The 25893-nt window shown below is 36.5% G+C and overlaps 1 long non-coding RNA gene across 6 annotated transcripts in view; it reads right to left on the minus strand.

Moving 5' to 3' along the window:
- LOC115944227 (uncharacterized) overlaps positions 1–25293 on the minus strand; it is a 111191-nt gene extending 85898 nt beyond the window's left edge. For 3 of the 6 annotated variants that reach the window (XR_014142976.1, XR_014142977.1, XR_014142972.1), the window contains exon 1: positions 1908–4924. This is a non-coding gene — a long non-coding RNA (uncharacterized LOC115944227). Of the gene's footprint in view, positions 1–1907; positions 4925–6715; positions 7421–25066 lie in introns of those variants that run through there. The other 3 variants (XR_014142974.1, XR_014142973.1, XR_014142975.1) reach the window with 3 other exon arrangements.
- Between the last annotated feature and the right edge of the window lie 600 nt (positions 25294–25893).

A 25893-nucleotide genomic window follows, 5' to 3' on the forward strand; every position in this document is an offset into this window, starting at 1 on the left:
TCTCTCTCTCTCTCTCTCTCAAATAAATAAGTAAATCTTGCCTTTTTGAAAGAACCCTTAAAATAACACCACTTCCAATGCAACCTGATCCATAAGACTTTTACTGCCATATTTTGCCTCAATTCATTCATTAAACAATTATTTATTGAGAGGTGACAAGGTAATGCTTTAAGGACTAGATATAGTAGTGAACAAAACAACAAAGTTCTCTGCCTTTATAGTGATTTCAGTCTCTGGAGGAAGTGGGGAGAGAGACAATAAATGATAATTTAATAAATAAGTAAAAATTTTAGCATATTAGATGATAAATACAATGGAAAAATACATTAGAATAAGAGAATTGGAGTGCCAATTTGAATAGTAAGAGGAGGAAACAAAGTGGTCAAGATAGGCTTCACTGAAACTCGTTCTGGGCAAAGCTTTGAAACAGTAAGGTAGTGGATGTCACAGACATTTGGAGTGAGAGTGTACCTCCTGGTAGGCACCATGGTAACTACCATGAAGGGAGAGTGGGCAAGATAACTGAGACTACATATGATGGGGTAATTTTAGTAATTTGTCAGTAAATATTAAAGAGGGAAGTAGATACAAGAATGAGAAATAAAAACCTGGTAAAGCAATAAACTATAGATTACAGTGGAAATGAAAGACTATAGGAGTTGGAAATATTACAGATGGAGACTGGAAATATAGAAATGGTGAACAGAAAGTGACATGTTTAAAACTGAGATAGCAGAGGGGTGCATTCCTTGGTATTGGCAAGATCTAGGGTGTGACCACATACAAAAGTACTAAGGTGAGGGAATGCCAAGCTTGCTCAAGAAAAAGCAGAAGTCAAAGGGGACTTAAGAAGGAAATGAAATCTTTAGGGAACAAAGGGTTTGTTTGTTCTGAGGGTTTATATTTGTAATCAGTAGTTTATGGCTTGCTTTTCCTGAGTGAGAAACAAGGTAAGTTAGTTGAGCCTTGATGTCTCAAATATTTTCTTCTTTATATCTAAATATTTGCCTATATTCTTTTCCTCTTATTCTTCCTTTCCCCCACTAACTCTGACTGAAACTTAGATTTCTCCTTTCTTCAGAGCATTGTTTCCTTCAGCCCTTAGCACCATGACTATAGAGATATGGTAGGTGTCCTCTTTGCTTCTTATGGATAGTTCTAGACTATGGTTTCTCCCTCCTCCCTGAAATCTCCTGCTTTGAAGCTTATGCCAACAGAATATCTCACTCTTATCCTTCCCGATGCATTTGCAGACCCTCAGCTCACTTGCCCCCCATTCTTTAAAGATTTTAGTTTCTGGTTCACTGTCCTTCTCTTCTGTTTTGGCTGCACAATTTTGGACATTTTAATATTCATGAAAAGAACATTTCCAAGAACCTGGCCATTTATTTATTAATCAAATAGTTATTGGGGACTTAAAATGTGTCAGGCACTATTCTAGGCACTATATCTAGGGTCTATGATGGTGAATGAGAAAAACAGACATAGATGGAAAGTGACATCAGGAAGATGGCAGAGTAAGAAGCTGTGGACCCTCCTTCTCTGTACAATCATGCTGAGTCAGCAACAATTCATGGACAAATGTCCTTTTTGACAAATCCAGAAACTAATTAAGGCTCCTGTACCTGAGGTGAATATGAAACCAAACACACCAAAGTTGTTAGGAAAATTCAGGAAACCCTCTCACCAAAATCCCTGCTCCCCACACAGGGGAAGAGATCCCCAAGCTCCCAGCTTCTCCCTGGGGAGGGAAGAGGTTAATTCATGTATCCAGCATGCCAGCTTTTCTGAAGAGATTCCCCAGAGGACTGACCCGTATTTTGCCAATCTTGGAGCTCTAACTGGTCTAGCTACCTGGGAGAAGAAAGATATCAGTTTGGATTGGTAGACATCATAGATTCTCCTACCTGCTCAGACAAAAAATACCAGCTTTCATCTTGAGGGAAGGAGTTGATCCGTGCATCCAGCATCCCAACCACTCTGAAGCTACCTAAAGAATTGGCATCTGTCTTGCGAGTCTTGTAGCTCTGAGGTGTCTGGCTCAGTCTAGTCACCTGGGAGAGGAGAGAGATGACAGTTTGGACAAGCAAACACCCTAGCTCTCCCGACACCCCAGAGCACTGCAGAGCAAGCAGATAAAAACCACAGCTGCCTGCTTCTCCTCAAGAACGAAAGATTTGGTAGAAGCTCCCAGAATCTCTGCCCAAACTGACTGGCAGGGATCTTCACCTGTACGAAGTTCATACACAAGACCTGGGAGAGGTGCCTACTTTGTCGAATATAAAGACACCAGCACAGAGTATCAAGGAAAATTAAAAATCAGGCAATGATGTTGCAAACATGGGAATAAGATAAATCTCAAGAAACTGACCCTAATGAAATAAAGTTACATAATTTACCTAAAATAAAAATTCAAAATAACTGCCTTAAAGATGCTCTTTGAATTCAACAGAAAAGTGCATGAACAATGCAAGAATTTCAACGAAGACAAACAAATATCAAATAGTACCAAACAGAAATCATGGCACTAAAGAACACTATAATCGAACTGGAAAATTCACTAGAGGGTCTCAATAAAAGACTAGAACAACCAGAAGAAAGAATCAATGAATTTGAAAATGGATCACTGATCTATTCCATCAGAGCTGCAAAAACAAAAACAAAAACAAAAACAAAAACATGAAAAAGAATAAAGAAAGCTTAAGGAACTTAAGAGACATCATGAAACAGATCAATACACACAAGGAAGAATATCCCAAAGGAGCTAAAAGAAAAAAAAAGCAATCAAACAAAATTGGTAGGACTAATAAATAAGTTTAGTAGAGTCAGAGGACATAAGGACAAATACCACAAAAATCTATGGTAATTCTATTTGAAATATGAAAAATAGTCTTAAGATTCAACAATAAGAAAACAAACAGCCTGATAAAAAAAATGGGTTAAAAATTTGAACAGACACTTCACCAAAAACATATATACTGATAGAAAATAAGCATATGCAAAGATGTTCAACATCATGTATCATTAGGGAATTGAAAACTAACAATGAGATACTACTACACACCTATTAGAATTGCAAAAATCCAAACACTGACACCACCAAATGCTGGCAAAAATATGAAGCAACTGGAATTCTCATCACTGCTGGTGGTGGAAGACAGTTTGGCAATTTCTTATAAAACTAAACATACTCTTAACATATGATCCAGCAATCATTCCATGGTATTTACCCAAATGAGTCAAAAACATGTACACACAAAAGCCTGCATATGAATGTTTACAACAGTTTTATCCATAATTGCCAAAACTTGGAAGCCACCAAGTTGTCCCTCAACGATGAATGGACAAATAAACTGTGGTACACCCAGACAATGGAATTTTTTTCAGTACTAAAAAGAAATGAGCTATCTAACCATGAAAATACATGGAGGAAACAAATTCATATTACTAAGTGAGAGAAGTTGATCTGAAAGGACTACATACTGTATGATTCTAGCAATATGACATTCTAAAAAAGGCAAAACTATGGAGACAGTAAAAAGATCAGTGGTTGCTAGAGTTGGGGGCAGGGAAGGATGACTAAATGGAGCACATTGGATGTTTAGGGCAGTAAAACTATGTCATATGATACCATAATGTTGAATGCATGCCATTATCCACTTGTCAAAACCCATAGAATGTAAAACACCGAGAGTGAGTTCTAATGTAAACTAGTCTGTGGGTGACAATGATGTGTCAATGTAGGTTCACAGAATGTAACTCTGTTGCAGGATGTTGATAGTGGGGAAGATTTAGGGGGTGGTGTGCCATGAGTATATAGGAAATCTAATTTCTACTCAACTTTGCTGTGAACATAAATCTATTCTAAAAAATAACATCTATTAAAGAAAAATCAATAGTCACACCAAGATTAAAAAACATCTGCTCTTTGACAAACACTGTTGAGAGATCAAAAAACAAGCCACAGAATTTATGTTATATGTGTGTGTGAGAGAAAGAGCACTTATACCTAGAATATATAAACAAACTCAATAATAAGAAAAACAACCCAATTAAAATGGAGAAAATATTTAAAAGAATACATCATAAAAAAAAACATTCATGCATCACATAGGTATGTAAAAAGGTGGCTCAACATCATTAGTCACCAGGAAATGAAAATTAAAACCACAATGAAATACCATTGCACATCTTAGAATGGCTAACACTTGAATGACTGACCATATCAAGTGTTTGCAAGGATAAGAACTCAAACTCATACATTAGTGCTGAGAGTGTAAAATGGTGCAGTAGATTTAGAAACAGTTTAGCAGTGTAGCAGATACATGTTTCATATGTCCTAGCAATTCCTTTCTAGGTATTTACCCTGGAGAATGAAAACATCTCCACAAAGACTTGTAAACTAATGTCCATTGTGGCTTCAAACAGCTATTCTAAATGACCACCAAAAAAAAAAAAAAAAAGGAAAGAAAAGAAAGGAAACAAGGAAACAATCCAATTGTTTTCAATAAGTGAGCAGGTAGACAAACTGTGGTATATAATACAATGGAATACTATTCAGCAATAAAAAGCAATGAAGTAATAATATATGCAACAACATGGATGACTCTCAAAAACATTATGCTGAGTGCAAGAATCCAAACACAAAAGAGTACATATTGTATGGTTTCATTTATATGAAACCCTAGAAAAGACAAATCTAATCCATAGTGACAGAAAACAAATCATTGGTTACCTATGGCTGGGGGTTGGGGGGAAGATTGGGGAGGGAAACAGGGGAACATCTTGGGATGTTGTGCATTTCCTTTGATTCCCTTCTCTTTACCTTTTGTGTATCTATTGAAGGTCTTTGCTTTGTTTTTATCATTCAGCTTGTATGAAACATCATAATAGTCTATTTTAAGCTAACAATTTACTTCAATTAACTTCAATTTTATACAAAAATTTAACCTTTTTACTTCTCCCCCTCCCAAATATTATGTTTTTGAAGTCACGATTTACCTCTTTCTATACTGTGTATCCATTAACAAATTATTATAGCTATAATTATTTTTAATACTTTGTCTTTTAACCTATACTAGAGTTAAGTAATTAACACACCATGATATTATGGTATTGGAGTATTCTGGATTTGACCACATGCTTACTGTTACCAGTGTGCTTTATATTTTCATATGTTTTCATATTGTTAATTACTATCTTTTCATCTCAGCTTATCAGCAGGTCCAGTGGTGATGAACTCCCTCAGCTTTTGTTTGTTTGGGAAAGTCTTTATCTAAATGCATCTTAAACTTGAGCCACAAAGGAATTTATTGGTTCATATGACCAAATAGATAGCTCACAGAACCAAATTATAGGAAGGCAAGAAGGAAGCCTACTTCAAATAAAAGAAGAACCAGGATTTCAAATGTTGGTAGGACTCTCCATTTTCTCTTTTCAGGAGTAGCTCTATTTGCTGGCCTTGATTTCCCAATCTGGAAAAAACAGGAGCACCTGAGGGCTCTTAGAGTTAAATTCTTACAGCTTCATAAACAGGAAAAGATCTTTCCTAGTGGCTCAAATTTTTAAAATCTGAGAAAGCACATTGATTGGCTCAGCTTAGGCCATGTGGCCAGCTCTGGACCAATTACTGTAGCTAAGGGTTTAGAGTACTGTGTTCTTGGCTTAGATTGAAGTAAGTGATGATTTTTTAACCAAGCTCTTTGATGAGGAAAGGAAAGATATTTAAAGAGAAATCTGGTACTTTTAGAAGACACATTAAGCCCAGAAGTAGGGTTGAGGCAGTTTTTTTTTCAAAGATAAAAATAGCACAAATTTACTGAATAATTTAAAACTAAAAATCTACTCCTATTTTTTATCCCAATAGTAGACATTAAAGAAAAATATTTTAAGTTTTCTTAGGCTTGTATCCAGCTGGGATAGCTAATTCATAATGGATTTATTTTCCTTCTCTAAACTTCTTACCTACCAAGAATGTGAACATTTTAATTTGCCAAAAGTTGGTAAGGCTTTTCTACACATGTTATAAAGGAAGAGAACAATTGTTCCTATAACTGTATAATTGCTGAGTTCAAATAAAGAGATGAAACTACTGAGACAAGACCAAGTCCCTTCTTACTTGCATATTGTAACATTGCTACACTGCTGGATTCCTTTTCATATGTTGGGTTACATTCACTACAGATGGTACATCTGACTTTAGAGCAGGTGTTGTAGCAGGCCTGGCCCACAGCATCCTGATGCTTATCACCTGGACAGTTTCCAGCCACAGATTGGACTTTGAGTTGTTGGGGAGATTGTCAGGGAGATTGATAGTGTAAGCCATATCGGAATTACCTATGATAAATGACACATTTTCTTCCACTCTTCTCAAAAGGCAAGCTGTGAATCACAAGACCATTCAGTTAAACTTGATGAGTATCTCCTTCCATGGGGAAGATGCCTAAAAACACATTCACATCCAGACTGGGGTCACCTGAACAAATCAGAGCACCTAAGCTTCCCTGACTTACTACTGGGATATGGAAATCAACTGAGTACAGTCCAAGATTTGCAGATCTGAAGGATATTTGCCCTAAAAATTCTTTCTGTGACTCAATTTGGCAACAGTTACCTCTTTCAAGCAAGCACTGAGCCAGGTTTTGTTAGGCCAGGCTAGCCTGCAGTTACAAACAAAGTCTGAAATCTCTGTAGTTAATACAATTTCAAGGCTTACTTATTTAACAGTACAATGATATTGATGGTGGAGGAGAGGAAGGACAGTGGTAGAATCTGTTCCAAGCAGTAATTCAGAGACACAAGATTCTTCTCTTTCAATGTCTCTAAATTCAACAGGTCCCCAGAATCACTGTGGAAGATGAAGAAAACGACAGATTACATGTGAGAGATTTTTATGGGACACATCTGGAGATAATATTTACCATTGATATCATATTCATTGTGCAAAACTTGATTACATATCCCTAATCTAACTGCAAGGGAGAAGAAAATGTAGTTAAGCTGTATGTCCAGAAACAAAAAGAAAATGGAAATGGATATTGATGATTATTAGCAATCTTTGATACATAGTCACTGCAGCAATGTAAATGAGAAAAGAGCAAGTCAATTGAAATTAAAATCTCCTAGAACGACATTGGTGATTTTTCATCTGCAAGGATATTTCAAGCTTTTATTTATTTTTCTAATACCAGTGGATAAAATTTCCTTCTTAGAATGGGTTCAATTATTTCTCAAACCACAAAAGAAAAATACATTAAAATCTCCAAAATTTCAATATTACCAGCTCAACTATCATTGAGAGTAAGTAACTTGCCAACTTTAGTATTCCTAAGCTAGAAGGCAAGTAAAATCAGTTAATAGATTTACCAAGAAAGAAAAGATGCATTATAAAATTCTCAGTTCATTCAAGAAACCAGTAATACTTTTAACTATTAACTATTTCATAATAAATTATATATAAATTATAAATAAGTTGAAAACAAATCCACAATAAAGAAAATAATACATATTCTTAATCTCTGTTCTCTTCATTGCTCCCCACACCAATCTCCTAAAATTTAGAAGCATGGGTGATTTTCTTCTGGCCAAGGGTTGTGGGAAGCTGAGAGTGTAGCTTACTACTTCTGGAATGTCAGAAGAGGCATCTATCATGATTGCTGGGGCTTTGGCAGGGAGGACAGTAATGTTCATGCTGGCCCTGACTTTATCCACATAGGTTTCCTTGACTAAGGAGCAGAATTGTACCACATCACCACACATCACCACATCTAACCTTATAGCCGTTTACTTTTCCTGGCCATCTTGATGAGGTTACAGATAATCCTGCTTTCCTTTAGTTCATTTACAATAACTTAGTTTTTTTAAATAAAATTTTACTAGGAAAAACAGGGATAAAAGAAGATACTAAAGAGAAAGTATGTGTGTGTGTATATATATATATATATCAATGCTATAGCAGACTTAGATTTTAGGCAAATTCAATTCACTGCTAGTAACATAAAATAGAATATTATGTCATATTTGCTAACTGCTTATTATTCACAAGGCATTATTCTAAGTACTTTGCATTTATAACATGTGTCTAATGTCTACTCGGCATCACCATCACCCTCTTCCAAGACCTCCTCTGCACCATAGAAGTGAAGCTGAGAAATTTGTTTCCCAGAATTCTCCTTTCTGTAAGATTCCTGGTTAGAGTTAGTGAATGAGAGGAAACTGCAGGCAATTAGGAAGATTGAAGTAAAGGAGAAGTTCTTAGTCTCCAGATGCAGCTGCAGCTGGACTTATGGGTTTCCTGGTGAGCCTTTAAGAATCACTTGTTTTGCTGCCGCAAAGAAAACAGATGAAAAATTCCCAAATAGTCTTGAGGATTATAGCAACTTCTCTGAGAACTTTTATGAGAATCACACATTTTGGTGCTTTCGTCTGCGATCTCCAATGACAGCTTCCCTGAACTTCGAGGCAGTTTCTTTTTTTTTTTTTTTTAGCACCTTGACCATTTTTTTTTTTTAATTTTATTATGTTATGTTAGTCACCATACAATACATCACTGGTTTTTGATGTAGTGATCCACGATCCATTGTTTTCATATAACACCCAGTGCTCCATGCAGTACGTGCCCTCCTTAATACCCATCACCGGGCTAACCAATTCCCCTCCCCCCTCCCCTCTAAAACCCTGTTTGTTTCTTTGACCTATAATGGGGGCTTAAGGGTCAACAGTCAAGAAAGCCTCTACTCTGACAGTAAGCCCTTTATATCCAGAATACATATAATGATGGCTGTTTTACTGACCCCACCCCAACTGATGCAAGTAATTAAAACCACCTTGTAAGACAGACATACCAGCACACCACCTGTATTTTTTTCAGGTAAAATCAAACCTTAAAGAATGTAAATATCTTGCCAAGAATTGCATGACCAGAATTTGAATCAAGTGTGCTTGACTCCAGAAATCATGTTCTTCATTATAATGTTATACTCTCAGTCAAGTCAGTGCAAATGACAGAAACTATTTCATAATTAAATGATAACTCAGTGATAACTAGCATGCACCTTCCTCATCAGCCACTGTGCTCTCCTTTCTTCTAAAAAACCGTTCCCTTGAGCTTCCCTCCTACAATGTCAATATTAATCATTTGTATTGTTTCCTTTGCCATGTCTACAATCCACCAAATTTATTGGAAACTACTGAACTTTCTCGATTCAGGGACTTGCTATCACCTTGAATTATCGGATGCTTAAGCGTTGTACATCCTGCTCAGTTGTCAGTTATAACTCTACCCATGTGCATGCACACACACACACACACACAGTTTGGTTTTTTTTTAATCACAGAAAACTGAAATGCCATTAGCAATTGAGCATGATGGCATTGCAAAAGAACTTGGGAGATTTTACCAGTGAAGAAATGGTTCAAAATCCAAAAAATAAAATTAAAAAAATATTATGATGCAAAGTAATTAGGATAAAAGAACAAGGTGCCCAACTTAGAAGAGGTATTAATGTTTGGGGTGTCACTTTAAATTACAGCTCCTTCAGATAATTTATCTCTAATTTTCCACTTCCCTGCAGAATGAAAAATAAAGCATATGGGCAAACCTGACTTGTTTGCAAGAAACCTGTTCATTACAGGTCTCTGATCATGTGTTTGGGTATATAATCTATTATAACAAATTTAGCTGTGTCTGCTTACCAACTCTTCTAGAAGAAATAAACACATGATTGAAAAACCCTTTTCTCTGAGTCCTATAATTAAAACCAATTTATTATTTTAAATTCTAAATAAATTATACCTTAAATATTATGAATAGAAGTTTCTATGATGCTTACAACAAACCCCAATTACAGACAGGGTAAAATCCTTCATTTCAGATGAGATGAAGAGATAATCAGTTATTCCATTTTCTTTCCTTGTTCTTTACAATAAATTTTCTTAAATTCTCATGGAGGTTTTATATTAATCTTCTCATTTAAAAAATAGGATATTTTTTAATAGTACAAATAGTAACTAGTACAAATTTACCCAGAATCACTGAAATCCAAATGCAATATCTGGTTCCATGCCTCTCCTAAGTTTTCATCAACAGAGCCATAGGAATACCAAGCTAATAGAAAATAGCCATACCAAGGGGAGAAGAGAGACAATCTCATCATAAACTTAAACAGAAAAACAATAATATTTATTTATCCAAACATTTATTCCCTTATTCTATGCATGTGATCATTGATTCCAACTTTTCCAGCTCTTTCCAAAAGTACATTTGAAGTGGTTTTGCATTAACACAATGCCGTTACAGAAGTCCGAGATGGGCTGATATTAATACTATGCCACATTCATTAGATCATAGTATTATTGCCTTATTCTAAACTTGATTTTGATGGCAAATGTATTAAAGCATTTGTAATGTGAATGCAAAATTTCAGAATTTAGTGTTCAGATGTTAGACTTGAACTAAGGCTCCTATATGCTTGCGTACAGCATTGCTGCTAGTTCATATTGTGCCTTTGGGAGAACAAGGATAAGCTTCCTCTGCAGGGGAAGGTAGCCTTGTGGCTGCAAGGCTTGGCAAGCAATTCAAGTCAGGGTGAGTGGTAAGAAAAATGTGCCCCCTTCTCCCCAACAGACATAGGCCCACATCAGGTATTTGCATGGTGAGCAGAATACGAACTGTGTGGCAGCCCCCATTCACTCCAGGCACCAGGAGCCTTGTGTAGGGCATAACCAGCACAGCTATTAGCAGTGACTCTGAATAATCCCCCCACTTACTGTCAACTGAATTCAGTAACCACAGTATCTCTCTACACTGCTCATACATCCCCACTACAGACCCCAGATCTCCTGCATTACATTTTGTGCTTTTTCCTTAAAGGAATATAATAGATTAACTTTAATTCTTGCTTTGTAAAATGCTTATTTATAATATTTCCAATTTTAAATTATCTTATCTTGGGGCACCTGGGTGGCTCAGTCAGTTAAGCGTCCGCCTTCAGCTCAGGTCATGATCCCAGGGTCCTGGGATCGAGCCCCGCAACAGGCTCCCTGCTCGGCGGGAAGTCTGCTTCTCCCTCTCCCACTCTCCCTGCTTCTGTTTCTGCTCTCACTATCTCTCTCTGTCAAATAAATAAATGAAATCTTTAAATTATCTCATCTTCTAAATCAGAGAGCAAGCCTATTGCAAATAAACAACTTTCACCCTTGCTTGAGCCCTCTGAGACTGATCAGGAATTAATTAACTAATTAAGGTCACCTCTTGCTATTTTTCTACCTAGTTTCGTCAGATAATTATTCCAAGTATTATTTACTTTCAATTTACTCTCCAACCCTAACTCTTCCATTCTTGTCACTACAAGTAGCCTCACATTTTACTTAAATGAGTCAATAGTATAATTATATATGAACTTCAATTCTCTTCTACTTGAAAATATATCTGTATTAGTATTCTATGCATTCCTTTTCTATGTTAGAATTTTTGAATTTTACTTTTGAAGACTGAACCTCAGTGTATGTTCTTTAAATACAAATGAATTTAAGTTTCCATATAAATCAGGTCCTGTGCTATCTGATGGAGAAACATCGGTGAAAGATATTGACATATTCCTTCATGAATATACAATTTGATGGGAAAGTAGACAAGTACCGTCAATTAATGATAATCTAGTGTGAAAATTACCCCAACAGGGAGTATGGCATGTTATGGAAGGATAAATCAGAGACTTCCACACCAGATCTGGTGAATTAAGAGCTGTTTCTTAGAGAAAGCGTTGATCTCTGAAGGATAGGGAGGAATTGGCTGGGGAGAAATAACGTAAGTTAAGAGTAAGTTAGGGATTCCCAGGGAAGTGAAGAACATATATAAAGGCCTGAAGATAATTGTTGTGATTGTCTTTGTATATATATAACCAACAACATGAGACTGATAGAGCTAAGTGAAGTTCAGTATAACCGGGGCACGGAATGCCATGGAGGAACAGTAAAGGACAGGACAACAGAAGTCAACAGAGGTAGACAGTTGAGTGTCACACAAGTTAGGCTTTCAAATTGTAGCTTTTTATTTCAAAACTTGATTTCAAAATTATAATTTTTCAGTGTTCATTTGGCAAATACTTTACAAGCATCTACTATGGGCTAGATTCCACTGTGTGTTAGACATTTAAGTTTCACCTACTATGTGGTAGACTTTCAAGATTCAGGTGTGAACTTGAAGTAGAGCTAAAACTCCCTATCTTTGTGGAGCTTAGATTTAAGAAGAAAGCACACACCCAAGGAAGAAGTAAATTCTATAGTATGATAAAAGCATGGGAAACAGAAAAAGTAGAATGGAGGCAGGCGATTGGGAAAGCATTTTAAATGCAATGATGTGGGTAGGCTTCTTTGAATATCTCCCTATCTCTCTGCACTCCCTAACTTAGTTGAGAGCTTCAACTAAGTCACTGTCCACGCTGACACCCAAGTTAAAAGTTATAGGCTGCTAATGCCTTGAGACACGTTCTTTTCTTTTGCATTCTCACTGCTACTGTCTTAAACCAGAGCATCCTTATCTCTCATTCAGATTATTCAACAAACTCCTACAGTCTCTTTGTCTCCATTCTTTCTCTATTATAAATTCTTCTTCACCCACGATTAGAGTTTTCATTACAAATGACCACTATAGAAATGCCTCTGCTTTGTTCAAAAATCTTCACCACCTCTGTATTGTCTGCAGATAGGCATCCTGACACTGAGTATCGCGTTCAGTGCTACCCCTCACCATGGCATTCTGCCATCTGGCTAGCTATGGAACCTCATTTTCTAAAATTTCTTCTCACATAGCCTGTGATGTAAACCAACCAGACTAATAAAGCTCTGAACAAAGCATGAGTTTTCCTTCTTTTGGATGGAGTTCTATAATATTGTGCCTATTATTTCTGTGTTCCATGACTCTGTCCCTCCCCTTTCTGCTGTCAAAATCTCACCTGTCTCTAAAGCCAGCTCAAATTCCCCTTTGCTGCTTCCTCCCAGGCATTCCAAATTCCGTTTTCTGTTCTCCCATGGGATTTTGTTTAATGCTTTTTATGGTACCCAGGTTTGTACTTTCATTCTGAACAATTCTGCCTGTAACAATTGCAGACAGAAAACATTACAGATATTAGACTATAAGCATCCTCAGGACAGGGATCTTCCCATTTCTCTTTGCCCCATACTACCCTGTTTTATACCTGGCTTAATGTTTTCTGCCAAGAAGAGGCTCAATAAATTTTAAATTTATATTCATTTTCTTAAATTCTAGGGAAAAAAGAGCTTTTTCTGGAGGTCAATGTACTAGCGGTCTCATTCACAGAATTAACATGATGGATAAGAGCATTTTTAACAAGCATCTTTTAATAATTGTAAATGCCAGATTCCATCAGAAGCCTAGAGCAAGTATTATCACTGTGAGACAAACTAAATGCTACATGTGTCAATATTTACACAAGCAGATTACAACAGTGTGGTCTCATCAGTTCAGCTATTGTGTCTTGTGAGCTTAACTAAATTTCAAACTCCATGAGGAACTGCATTTTCCCCTGAAGTTATTAGAGGGTAGATTTCTTTTAATTAAACTCATTTGCATGACTAAATTAGATTTAATTACTCTCATTCATTTCACTAATACCTTTCTTTGATCGGAGAAGGAGAACTTTTATAATTGATTAAAATAGGATGCTCTGGTCTTCTCTGTTGATCCTGGAGAATAGTTCTCATTTATGCTTATAAGTGACCAGGGGAGCAGAAATTTCTTTGATCCAGCTCTACCACAAACACTCACCATGAACTTGGGATGGACACACAATCACTCTGCTCCTCAGTTTCTCCATCAGATGAGCACTGTAGTACCAATGGCAATGATAGCTGTTTTGGCCTTCTTTGCAAACACAAATGATGCTTTTGATGTAAAAGTGCTTGACATGTTCATATAAATTTTAAACTATAAATTTTATCGAAATCATTAATACCAGAAATTAAAGTTTCTCCCTTAAATTTTGCCTAAAAATGACACTCCTCCTTACCTTTTGCGTAGTAGTCATTGTTTTCTCCATTTCGGATTATGAAAATTTACTATCACATGTATTCCTTCACTCATGCCTACGTGTATTCATTCAATACAAATTTGTTTTCACACAATGTTCCAGACATTGTGATTATCTTTGGATGGAATTCAACAAACCCCCAAGAAGGCCAATAACTCCAATGTAACTTATTTCTCCCTCAGGAGTTCAGTCGCAAAACAGACAAGAAGTAAACAAAGACATTTCAATAAGCCCAATAATAGAATCATGTACAAAGTTCACAGCTGTAAGGGGGAAGTGTTCAACTTGGCTTGAGTGTACCTAAAATAGATCTTGTGAGAGAAGTTAAAAAGGTGGGAGAAGAAGGTTATTCTAGGACAAAGGAATTCTGTGTTCAAAGATATTCAAACAAGAATAGAATGACACATTTGGAAAACTCTAGCTTAGTCTGGCTTAAGTTTTTTTGGCTTTGAGCATAGAGAGAGAACAAGTTTGGAGAAGAACTCATCCTATAAAATGACTATACTTACATATTAGAAAGATAATGAGGTAGCAATATGGAAAACAGATTAGAGGGAGGTAAGTCCAGTTAGGAGACTCTTTAGTTTAAAGCTAATATGGGCCCAAACTAATGTAGTAGCAATACATTTGGGGAAAAGAAATATAACATATATTTCATGGGTATTTCTAAGATAGACCTGGTAGGCAGAAGTTTAAGATCTTCTTTGTTTCTGTTTTGGATGATGTTTTAGGTAGTATGGGCATTACCAAAAACACAGAAAAAAACAATTTTGGGGTTGGAGTTGAAAGAATCCTGATGAGGTTTTAAGTTGGTCATGTGATTTTGAAATATCTATATGCACAAAGAAAAATATATTGGTCTGTATTTTAGAATGAGGATACAGAAAGTTACAGATTTGGGAGTTATAATAGAGGGGTCTTTGTTTTTGTTTTGTTTATGTTGGCATTTTACTTCCTTTTGTGAACATATCCTTATTCCAGGTTACTGATTCTGGTTTGACTCTCAATCAAGGGGCCTTACTTCTCCTTTCAGGGTTGAAGGTACATCTCTTAAACCAAGTCAATCGGGAAACAAAACTATGTACTGGCGAGGATACTGGGAGAGAGCAGGTCATGTTCTTCTCCTGGGATCATTAATTACAAGAACAAGTAAGCCCAAGTAATTGATGGCCATTTTGTTTTCATATAGGTAAGTCTGCAAATGAAGCCAACATGGAAGAAAAAAAGCTAACAAATTAAGAAATCCAGAGTTCTGCTGATATTTCTAAACCACTGGACCAAGCCAAACTTTTAGTTAACCTTCTCCTGAATGTTTTAGTCATGTGAACCAGTACATTTTGGGTTTTATGCCTTATGATGGTTTATATCATATCTCTGTGATTTGTATCCAAAAAAGTCTTAGCTAATTCAAGGATTCTTACCAAGTGAGTAGTAAGTCACATTGTGAGACATAGCACCATATCTCAGATCAGAGCATAGTAACTGAAAAGTGGAAAAGACCAAGGTAGTATGTATCATCAAGAGGAACATGGACATTAAAAGGTAGTTGGGGAAAGATTCCATAAAGAAACCCAGGAAAGATCAACTAAGAGGCCCAGAAGAGAGTAGTATGACAGAAGCCAAGGAAGGAAAGGGAGTAGCAAGAATAATGGCATGGTGAAAGGTGAGGTCACATTAAATAGTCTGTCTGGTATAGCAATCTGAAGGGCTGAGAAGATTTTAGTATGAATCATTTCAGTAGAGTGGTGGCCTTAAGACAGACTGAATAGGTGTGAGAAAGTAAGGTCAGTGTACTGGATTTATCTTTCAAGAAGATGATCTGTGAAGGGATGTGGGAAATTGGACTACCTAGATAGGAATACAAGCTAGAAATAGGGTTTCTTTTTAAGTTGGGAGAGATGGCACCTGTATACAGGTCAAGAGAAAGCACCATTTTCTCCTGTCCTTTATTGTTTAAATATGGTACTTTTACTGTGATAGGAGACTTGTAGAGATTGAACCAGCATAAAATGTCAGGTAGATAAGAACCATTGATAAGTATGAATTAGAGGCCTGTTGGTCTCTTTCATTCTCTTATGTAAGTCCTAGAGGATTTTCACTTTTCGATACTTCATTTTTCTTTCATACTAAAAAGAACTGCTGTTTTTCACCAAAACATGCACACTAAGACATGCCAAGGTGCACTTTATGTTGGTTACCCTACATAGCACAAGTAGGAGCTAATGGCTGGCTCATTCCCATATTTTTAAAACAATACATTTTATTTGGAAAACTGCTTTATTTATTACTGAACAGAACTGTATTTCCGACAGAAAATTGTCAGGATCCATTTTAAGATATCTGTGTTAGCTGGAGTTGAAATAATTTTATTTACTTCAATGAACTAAGCTCAAAGCTTTCCATTAGTTGGTGACAGTTCTACTGATTAGATGTCATCTTTTTTAACCCTTTTATTACAATATGCAAGGAACATCTACTGAGCCACTTAGGACATGAATTTACTTGTCAGTTTCATCTTTTTGTCTTTAAGACAATAACCACAAGTATGGAAAAGAAAAAGGGAAAGACAACACTGCTTCTTAAGTAAGGCATTACATTTTTATTAAGTGGCTTATGACTCATTAAAAAGGGGAAACCCTAATATCCTGCATGAAATAATAATGTTCTAATGGTCTTTTCTGAGTCTTCTAGCCTGTAAACAAAATCTCGGGTAGGATAAGCTAAAAGAACTCATAATAATAGATGGATTTTAGGAGATTAAAAAGTCTGTCTGCCCTCAGGCTGCACTTGGACACCTGATTAGAAGGCACTTGGAGGTGAGCACCTTCCCTTTCAGCCTGCATTTGTGTATTTGGCTTGGGTGTCTACAGTCATAAAAGAGAATGTGTCATGAAAAGAAGTGGAAACAAACAAATCACAATACCAAAAGGAAGGAAAAATCCCCAAACCACACTTTCACAGTCCTCTATTTATACTAGCACATTCTGGGAAAATCACTCAAAAACCTGTTACTAATCATTTAAACCTTAGGCTGTCGACATTTTTCTGCTTTGCTAGCCAAATAGTCATGTGCAGCAGCCAGAGGGTTAAAGAGCCAGATTTCCTGTCCCATACTGAAGCTTTGTGTGAGCAATATGGAGGACCCCATCATCGCCACAGAGGCTCCTGTTGAACGTGAAGGGGTCTATCCAGGCAAAAATATGCGCAGCCTTCTGGGCCAGATTTGCTCCGGAAGGGCTTCTAAGTTGGCTGGGCAGTGGACTAAGCTGTCCAGACCTGCTGTTCCACAAAGGCCAAGAATCTCCCTCTGTGTGTCTAGTTCTCCAGCCAGCAGACCATACAAAGCCTGCTTCGCCTGGGTCCAGACACCCTCCAGCGCTATGAGAAAGTCTTTGTGTTGCTTTAGGAAATACAATATTAAATCTAATGTAAATTAGATTATTTGGATTTTGATACACCAAAACCAGAACCACTTCAATTTTCACATGGATATAAAGAGAAATGAAACACAACACAGAACTAAAGAGTTTCTAGGATTTGGACTGTAGAAGACAACAGAATTTTCTATTTCTTGATTAAAAAAAAAAGTAGAACCAGTCAACTATACAATGAATTATATCTCCAGTAGCCTAGGTGCAGTGCTTTGTTTTATTTTAATGGAAGATTTTTGATATGCTGATTATATGTACTGTATTCAGTTTCTTTAGTAAATATGAGGAGGGTTGCATGTAAAGGGAATAAGAAAGTCATGCTCTGAAGATCCTGGTCACACATCATCATTGCACTTTGGGACCTAGAGTGCAGAATTCTTGATTTTAGTTTTCTCCATTTCTGTTCCTTTGACTCACTCTCATCCATGCTGGATTAACAAGAGCTACATATGTGAAAATACTGCCTGAAAGTTGGCAATATTTTGTGGACAGTTATTATTTTTCACTTCATAAAAAAATCAAACTTCAAATTCAACTTGACAAGAAATCTGCCCACATTATCTCCTTCTATGAAGTTCCCCAGTGAGAGTCAAGCCTTGGAAAATCTGGTCTCTGGTAGAATAAAAGGTGACAGAAACCTAAAAACAAGCAAGAGAAAGCTCAAGGTTTCACACAGCTTGTGGCTGGGGACAGTTCTCATCAATACCTGTTGTGGTTCAGTCATTGTGACCAGAAATTTGAAGGCAAGCTTTGCAGGTAAAAACATAACCAGTGATTTGTCTTTGATATCTGAACATTGTATCCTGCTTGTTCCAAAATCTGACTGAACTAGATCCATATGTATTACTGAGTCTTGCTGTCATAGTCAAAGTGCAGTGATCTAGTGGAGATGAGGTTTGACCCAGGATTAACATAAGCCACTGTAGGTCCTTGGAGTCGGACTCAAAACCTTAGATTCCATCATGCCCTTAATTATCAAATGTGTTTCCTGTGAAGAAAGGAGTACTGTTTAAAATGTCTGATAATCTGACAAGGCCATAAGGCTTAATGGAATCGATGATTACACACAGATGGACGATTAACTCTCGAGGTTTAACGTTAAAAAAAAAAAAAGTAACTATGCTGGATTGCTACTTAATGGAATTACACTGCCCATATGGAAAAGAACTATACCCTAAATATACCCAGAATGATGGAACAGGTGGCAGAATCTGGGCAAGACTGCTTGGAATGCACAAAAGCATTCTGAACTTGTAACTGCCAGAAAAGATTTTTGGAGGAAAAAAAAAGAAGAAGAAGGGAATCTTAGAAACTGTGTTAACTTTTCTACATTTTGGAAATATGAATTGCAAAGATGATTAGAAAACTGAACCCCAAAGTATGCTTTCTCTGGCAGGTGCTTTTGTCATACTATCTTTCAGAAACCTGTAAACTATGTCTGTTTGTGACAGGTACAATTTGATGTGTCAGTTATTATTTAGCTCTGACATAAACTCAGTGAGGGCAGACATCATATCTGCCTTGATAACAACCATATACTCCAGAAGGTATAACTGGGAGAATGTGGTTAAAATTATTAGCTAAAGTGAGGATTGGGTGTTATTTCTGCATTTCATATTCTTTGATAGTGACTCGTGTCCCTACTTCTATGGATTAACAAGAGCTACATATGTGAAAATGATGACAGTGAACACTAGTGAGCATTTACACATAGGTTATCAAATCATAAAGTAGTATAATCCCAATTAAGATACTCTTTCTGATCAAAGGTAATTTGTTTGTGATTTTTTGCTCCAACTCAGCAGGGGTTTTATTTTAAATATTAATAACCTTTCAAATAGCAGAAGACTGTGTCCTGGGCATAGAAGGGTGTGGGGATAGAATCTGGAGGTTACTAACCTATTAAGGTTAGTAATGATAACCTTAATAGGTAAGTATCACTGAGCATTTACTATGTGCCAAGAGTGAAGTGCTTTATTTACATAATTCTGTTTAATTTTTAATATAACCCTTTGAGTAATTTCCCATTTTACAGATGAGGAATCTGACTGAAGGGCACTGAGTAAGCTTCCCAAGGTCACAGAACCAGTTGATAGAGTTGGGATTTAAAAAGTGATTCGTCTTGTCAGGGTTCTTTCACACATAACCATTTTGGTCCATGCCTATTGACCACGATGATCTCTCCCAGCTCCCTGTCTCTTTTCTCTTGTTTTGCACTTGTATGAGCATTGTTGGACTTCTCTTTAAGCCTGATGCCTTCCGTACTGGTTGCCAAGGCTCTGTTAGGACCTTCAGAAAAGTATGTGAATATGGAAGAGACCATGGAGTGCTACCAATCACAAAACAGTTACTTAAAAACTAATATTAAATGATAAGATGGGTGTGAAACAGCTCCACAGCATTGTTTCTCCCCTGCAGAGTTCGAATTTTTCTTTTCTTTTTGAAATATTAAATACGAAATTCTTTGAAACAATTTTTTGGTGCCTCCGTTTTGTTGATGCTTTCAGCACATGCTTGTTATGCTCACTGAGAAATGCAGTAAAACTTTATCCTTGGGTTCCCTGAATGCTTCTGAAAAACTATGAGAGAATTATCTTAGTTAAATCAATAATGGCATTTTATTATGAAATTTCAATGATTAAAACTTTCAGATCTCTATTATGAATCTACCATAAAAATTGGACACACTTAGGTGCCTACACTAAAAATAACCTTGGTACGATCACCCAAACTAATTGGTTACTGAGTGTATAGACACAGTTTCATCCAGAAGTGTTCTTTCTAGAAGCATTCCCTTTAGCTTTCTATACACAGGATCTTTATATGTTTAGTATATGCATATTATCAAAATAATTTTTTCAGACTCTGTTCTATACCCAGAGAATTTTTTTTTTATTTGAGAGAGAGAGAATGAGAGAGAGAGCACGAGAGTGGGGAGGGTCAGAGGGAGAAGCAGGCTCCCCGCCGAGCCCCCTGATGTGGGACTCGATCCCAGGACCCAGGATCATGATCTGAGCTGAAGGCAGTTGCCTAACCAACTGAGCCACCCAGAAGCCCTCTACCCAGAGAAATTTTATCACTGATGAGAGACATGATAAAACAGTGGAAAGATTTCTAGTCCAGTGAGAAGACCTCCTTTCGGTTTTTAATACTTTATTTTCTTCTACTCAGCTGTAAACCTTGTTCTTTTAAATATTTGGGCCTCCATTTCTTGCTTAAGATATCTATACTAATTGTATCATAAGAATTCTAAACAAATTAAAAAATGAAATATGTGAAATTGCTTGAAAAAGACAAGTACCTGAGCTGTTGAGGACTTGGGATTATGTGCTTTCCTTCCACAGTATCCTGTAAAAGAGGTGCTCAACTGGCCTCTCTTAAGTGATCAATGAGGACAATTCTTGCCCAAATAGACTAAAATCCTCAAGGGCTGAGTATTTTGAGTTTGGTCTCAAAGAATGTCAGCTTTGATAAGAGAGGCTTCAAAATACAATTGAGGAGGAAATGCAAAAAATTTAGGTAGAATTTCTTTTCTAGTTGCACTATTAGCATAGTAGCCTTTCTTATTATGGAGATATTTTCTATCAAAGGAATCCATTCTCTTCTTTATTGATATGACCATCAGACATTCTGTGCCTATATAAAATTCTTAAAATAATTAAATATCAATTATAGTCTTATTTTTTAAAATTATTATAGCTTCTAGTTCTATATGAGGTACTTCTTCCATTCCCCAGCAATAATCTACTGCTCTAATGATGTGGAGTGAGGGAAATATGTTGAAAGAAACTAGTGTTGAATCATGAATCTTTATCCTTTTAACAATTGATAGGTGGACTTTTAATAAGATGTCTAGAATCACTGATATCCTTAAAATACTTAATATTTAATCAAATGGGACATTATAAAATATCCTATTAGTGATTTTTAAATGGCAAATTAGTTTTATTTATTCATTTTTGATACAGTATATTTTTGCCTGATACTCAGTCTGGTGATTGCAGTGGAATCTTAAAAACTGATCCCAACAGGGGCGCCTGGGTGGCTCAGTCGGTAAGCGTCTGCCTTCGGCTCAGGTCGTGATCCCAGAGTCCTGGGATCGAGTCCCGCATCGGGCTCCCTGCTCTGCTGGAAGCCTGCTTCTCGCTCTCCCACTCCCGCTGCTTGTGTTCCCTCTCTCGCTGTCTCTCTCTCTCTCTGTCAAATAAATAAAATCTAAAAAAAACTGATCCCAACAAAGAGTGACAGCTCCAAGGGTGGAGATTAAGTAGGATCACTATCATTTCATGCTTTTTAATGCAAGGTTAACATAAAAGTCCCCTCAGGATTCATGCCAAGGGTAAATGGGTTGGTAGAGATGTTACAGTTGCCTAGACGAGGACAAAGGAAATAATGTATATTCCTTTGGGAACTGATAGCAAGATCTCTGTTTAAAGGCAGTCTTCACCCCAGGAACTCCAACATGTTTTGTTATGTAGATCATGTTTGTTGTTACTACAAAAATAATCATTACTACTGGTCACTTACTTCTTGGTCAGTACAACTATGTCTTAACATTGTTTCTCCAAAGACCAGATCCAGGGAAAGAGTGGTGATATTGCCTATTAGATGGATTGCAAAACCAGGGAAATAGAAGTGGTTGTTTCCCGGTTTTATACCATCAAACAAGATGGGAAAGAGGCTCTGGAGAATATATATAAAATTAGTCGAGGAACAAAGGGTCAGGCAGAATGAACATTAAGTCCAGGTTCCCTAACATCTGTAGAATAGTTTCACATTATCAGACATGGCTTTCTTATCAGAGCAGAGGGAAGAGTATTTGTACCATCCTGGCCACTCAGAACTCAACATGGCAATTTAGGAACATGTGCTATAGAGAAGATGCAGGTGGAGAAAAAAAGTCAAGAGCTTGAATGCGTTAGCAACTAATGCTCTTGAATCAATTTTCATGGCAGTTTATACCCCTAGCCTTCAAAACCTGCGGATGAGATGAATACAGACATGAATACGGATGTAGATAATTCCTATGCAGAACAATACTTTCTTGACAGATAGTACAATTGCTTCAAACCACGTGCCACAAATGAAGCTTAGTCTTGATTGCCCTTTCCTGATAGGACAACAAAGGTCAATCAAAACAGAACAGTCACGAATAGGTTGGCAGCAACCATAACTATCAGTACTTGGTCTCACCCTACCTCAGCACAAATGTTGCCTGACACTGGGTAATTCCTTGCCTTCTCCCCTTTCCAGCCTCTATTGTTCTCCCTTCACTCCAACTACACCACTCTGACTAAACAGTATTTATCTCTTCATGTTTTGGTTCTAAAGCTCCTAGAAGTAGTTTCTGAAATTTCATATATGTTTATAGTCCCATTGTGCACTTACCAGTGTTACACACATACACACACACATACATACATGTGATACAGAAAAAAGAGAAAAAAGAATATCTCAAATCATGATAACCAACCTTCCCAAAACAAAACTGTGTATGTCAGACCCAGGGAACTTAACATAATGAAGTGTTCCCAATTTTAGTTTCCTTTAAAATCAACAATCTGTGGCTAAAGACTAACACTCTTTTCTAATCAGAAATCTTCAAGATGGTTTTTGTTCAGGGCTGCTTAGTACTTTTTCTGTAGATGATTTCATAATTGTTTTACATTGTGTGAAAGTCGGAGTCTATGAAACCTCCTTAAGGAGGACTTCTCTTCATCCAGTAATCAATATCTATAAAAGTCCAATATATTTTAATTTCAAAATCTGGATTTTCCTCATCATGTGGTTCTAGTGGATCTGGTGTTTCACAATTATCTGCCTGAGTTGTATCTGCAAATTTTTTTTAATCTGAGTGATTTTTTTCTATAACCATGGGGGCACCTGGAGTGCACTGGTATAGAAGCAAAGACTGTGAGTCCTATCACCTCTCCAGGGGCAAGAATATTCTTTTTCTTTTTCTTTTTTTTACTAGTCCATTGTCAGAATTCTTTATTAGTCTCACAGCTTCTGGGAATAAGTTACATAAAACTCAGCACAAAACTCTTGTACAAATTTTCCTTCTGCCTCTATTGCCCATCATCACAAGTCCCATTGGTATCCCAAACCCAACATATCATAGAGAAATATGCTATTGTAAGAAAAATATTATGCAGTGTCAGGTCAATATCAGGTCACTTGCATGTTGCACATACTTGTATTTGGAAACAGAATAGGATAGTCATTCTAAGGCCCATGATACGTCCAAGAGCAAGAAAGAATAAGGTCTTTACAGATACCTTCAAAATCTTAATCCAAGCTTAAATGTACTACTTGAGACTGGTTCATTTTATTTTTTAACTGATATTTATTCTGGGGTTTCTTTTTCCTTTTTTTTTTTTTTTTGGCTTCTTTTTCTTAGACCATTTATTTGAGGTTTTTTAAAAAAAAATTTTTTTCCTTTGCCAGTTATTATTAAATTGTAGCCCTCAGCTTGTGACTGCAAGAACAGATGTCTCCTAGTTGGAGTGAGATCACAAGATTGCTTTTGAATGAATGTAAGGAAGATATACCACCATAGTAGAGCAAAAGTTGTGTGCCTCCTAGACAGTTGAAGACATCTACTCAGGATACAATCTAAACCAGAGCTAGATCTTGTATTTTACTTTAAACCATTCAATGACTGGTTTAGAAATCAAGGAAACAGACATGGGTTGTTGACAATGTCATCCATTTGGTTTCTCCAGAAATTTTAATTCACTCATGTTAGAAAATAATACTAGGTAAAGCACTGCTCTTCAATGCCCCTTTAATAATTGCTATCGCAGAAGTATTTATTTATTAGGGAAACTAAAACCATCACTTCAAATCTCATTTATTATGCATTTTCACATAGCTCACCTTCTGATGTGAAACTATATTTAGGTCTGTCTAAGCCCAGCGCTCTTCAATATTTACTCATTTACTTATTTAACATTTATTGAGAACGTTTTTTATGACATAAAATGTTCTGGAACATGGTGTCTACCTTGCATATTGAGGATGCTATATAGAGAAACAGATATAAATGTAGATTGGGAGATAGATTTACAAAAACAAATACAGAAATGAATTTATAAAAATAAGTATGGTACAGTGATGATACAGTGTGAGTATTAAGAGAATAGAGAGCTCATTTTAAAATGCTTTTTATTTTAATACATTTACCTTGTTATTTAACAACTATTTATTTGTAAGCCTGGCAAGTAAAATTGTCATAATTCACAAATATCTTGGAAACTTCAAAACAGAAATTATTCTAGATTGGCTTTCAGTAGTTGAAAATACTTATTAGATTGAAAGCCAGTTAATCTCCTCTATATCAGCTCCATTTTAAGAAACTCACAAAAAAATTTCTACCAACCAAATTCTAAAGAAGATTTCATCCTTCATTTTATTCATCTTGAAGCAACTTGTCAAGTTTTAACCTTTTTTGTTCTATATTTTTTATTATCTAATTCCAGATCATTTCTATAATCTCTTTTTCCAAATATGACTCTTTCCTCTATTTTTTTCTGAAAATGACTATATTTCCTTTGAACATTCTGAAAGCTAATATAAGTTCCTTACCGTTAAATAAAAAGGTCCAAATTTCCAGACGTCCCCATGGAATTTCCCAATGTTGCTGTCTGTTCTGTTCCAGCATAGCTCACTGACAAAACATTAAAAATGACCAATCCCAGGGCACTTGGGTGGCTTGGTCAGTGAAGCATCTGCCTTCAGCTCAGCTCATGATCAAGCCCCACCTTGGGCTCCCTGCTCCCTGCTCAACAGGGAGTCTGCTTCTCCCTCTACCCTTACCCCTGCCTGTGATCTCTCTCCCTCTCTCTCTCACGCTCTCTCTCTCAAATAAATAAATAAAATCTTAAAAAAAAAGATGACCAATCCCAGAACATAGTGCAGAGGGAAGGGAGAATGAGGTCGACCTACTCTTACCATTAGTGTTGAAATCTCTGTGCTAAAACTTTCTAGAGTTTGTTATTTCTAGTCCCTCAGAAGTCTTGTTATCTGATACTATCTCTGATAATTCCCACCTTTTTTCTTACTTAGTGAAGTTCCTACAGCCACTTCAGAATGAATATCTAACAAGCTATTAACAGGTTCATTCTGAACCCACCAAATACCTTCATGTCCTGTCACGATTCCATCAGCCCCTCACTCACTAAAAATGCAAATTTTAAACGGTTTGCAAGGAAAATATGTGATCCATTTTTAGTGTGCTAGAGAGTCCAACAAGGTGCTGAAAGACTAGAAAAATGGGAAAAATAGAAACTGATTTTTAAACTCAACATAATGTTTTCTTGAGCCATTACTAGATTCAATGCTCTATAGAAAACACAAAGATGTGTAAGGCCTAACTCTCAAAGGGGAGAAGGCTTCAAAAGTATTCCAAAGTA

This window comes from Leptonychotes weddellii, chromosome 2, assembly GCF_054177405.1.
Source record: "Leptonychotes weddellii isolate Sample4059 chromosome 2, ASM5417740v2, whole genome shotgun sequence".
Lineage (NCBI taxonomy): Eukaryota > Metazoa > Chordata > Mammalia > Carnivora > Phocidae > Leptonychotes > Leptonychotes weddellii.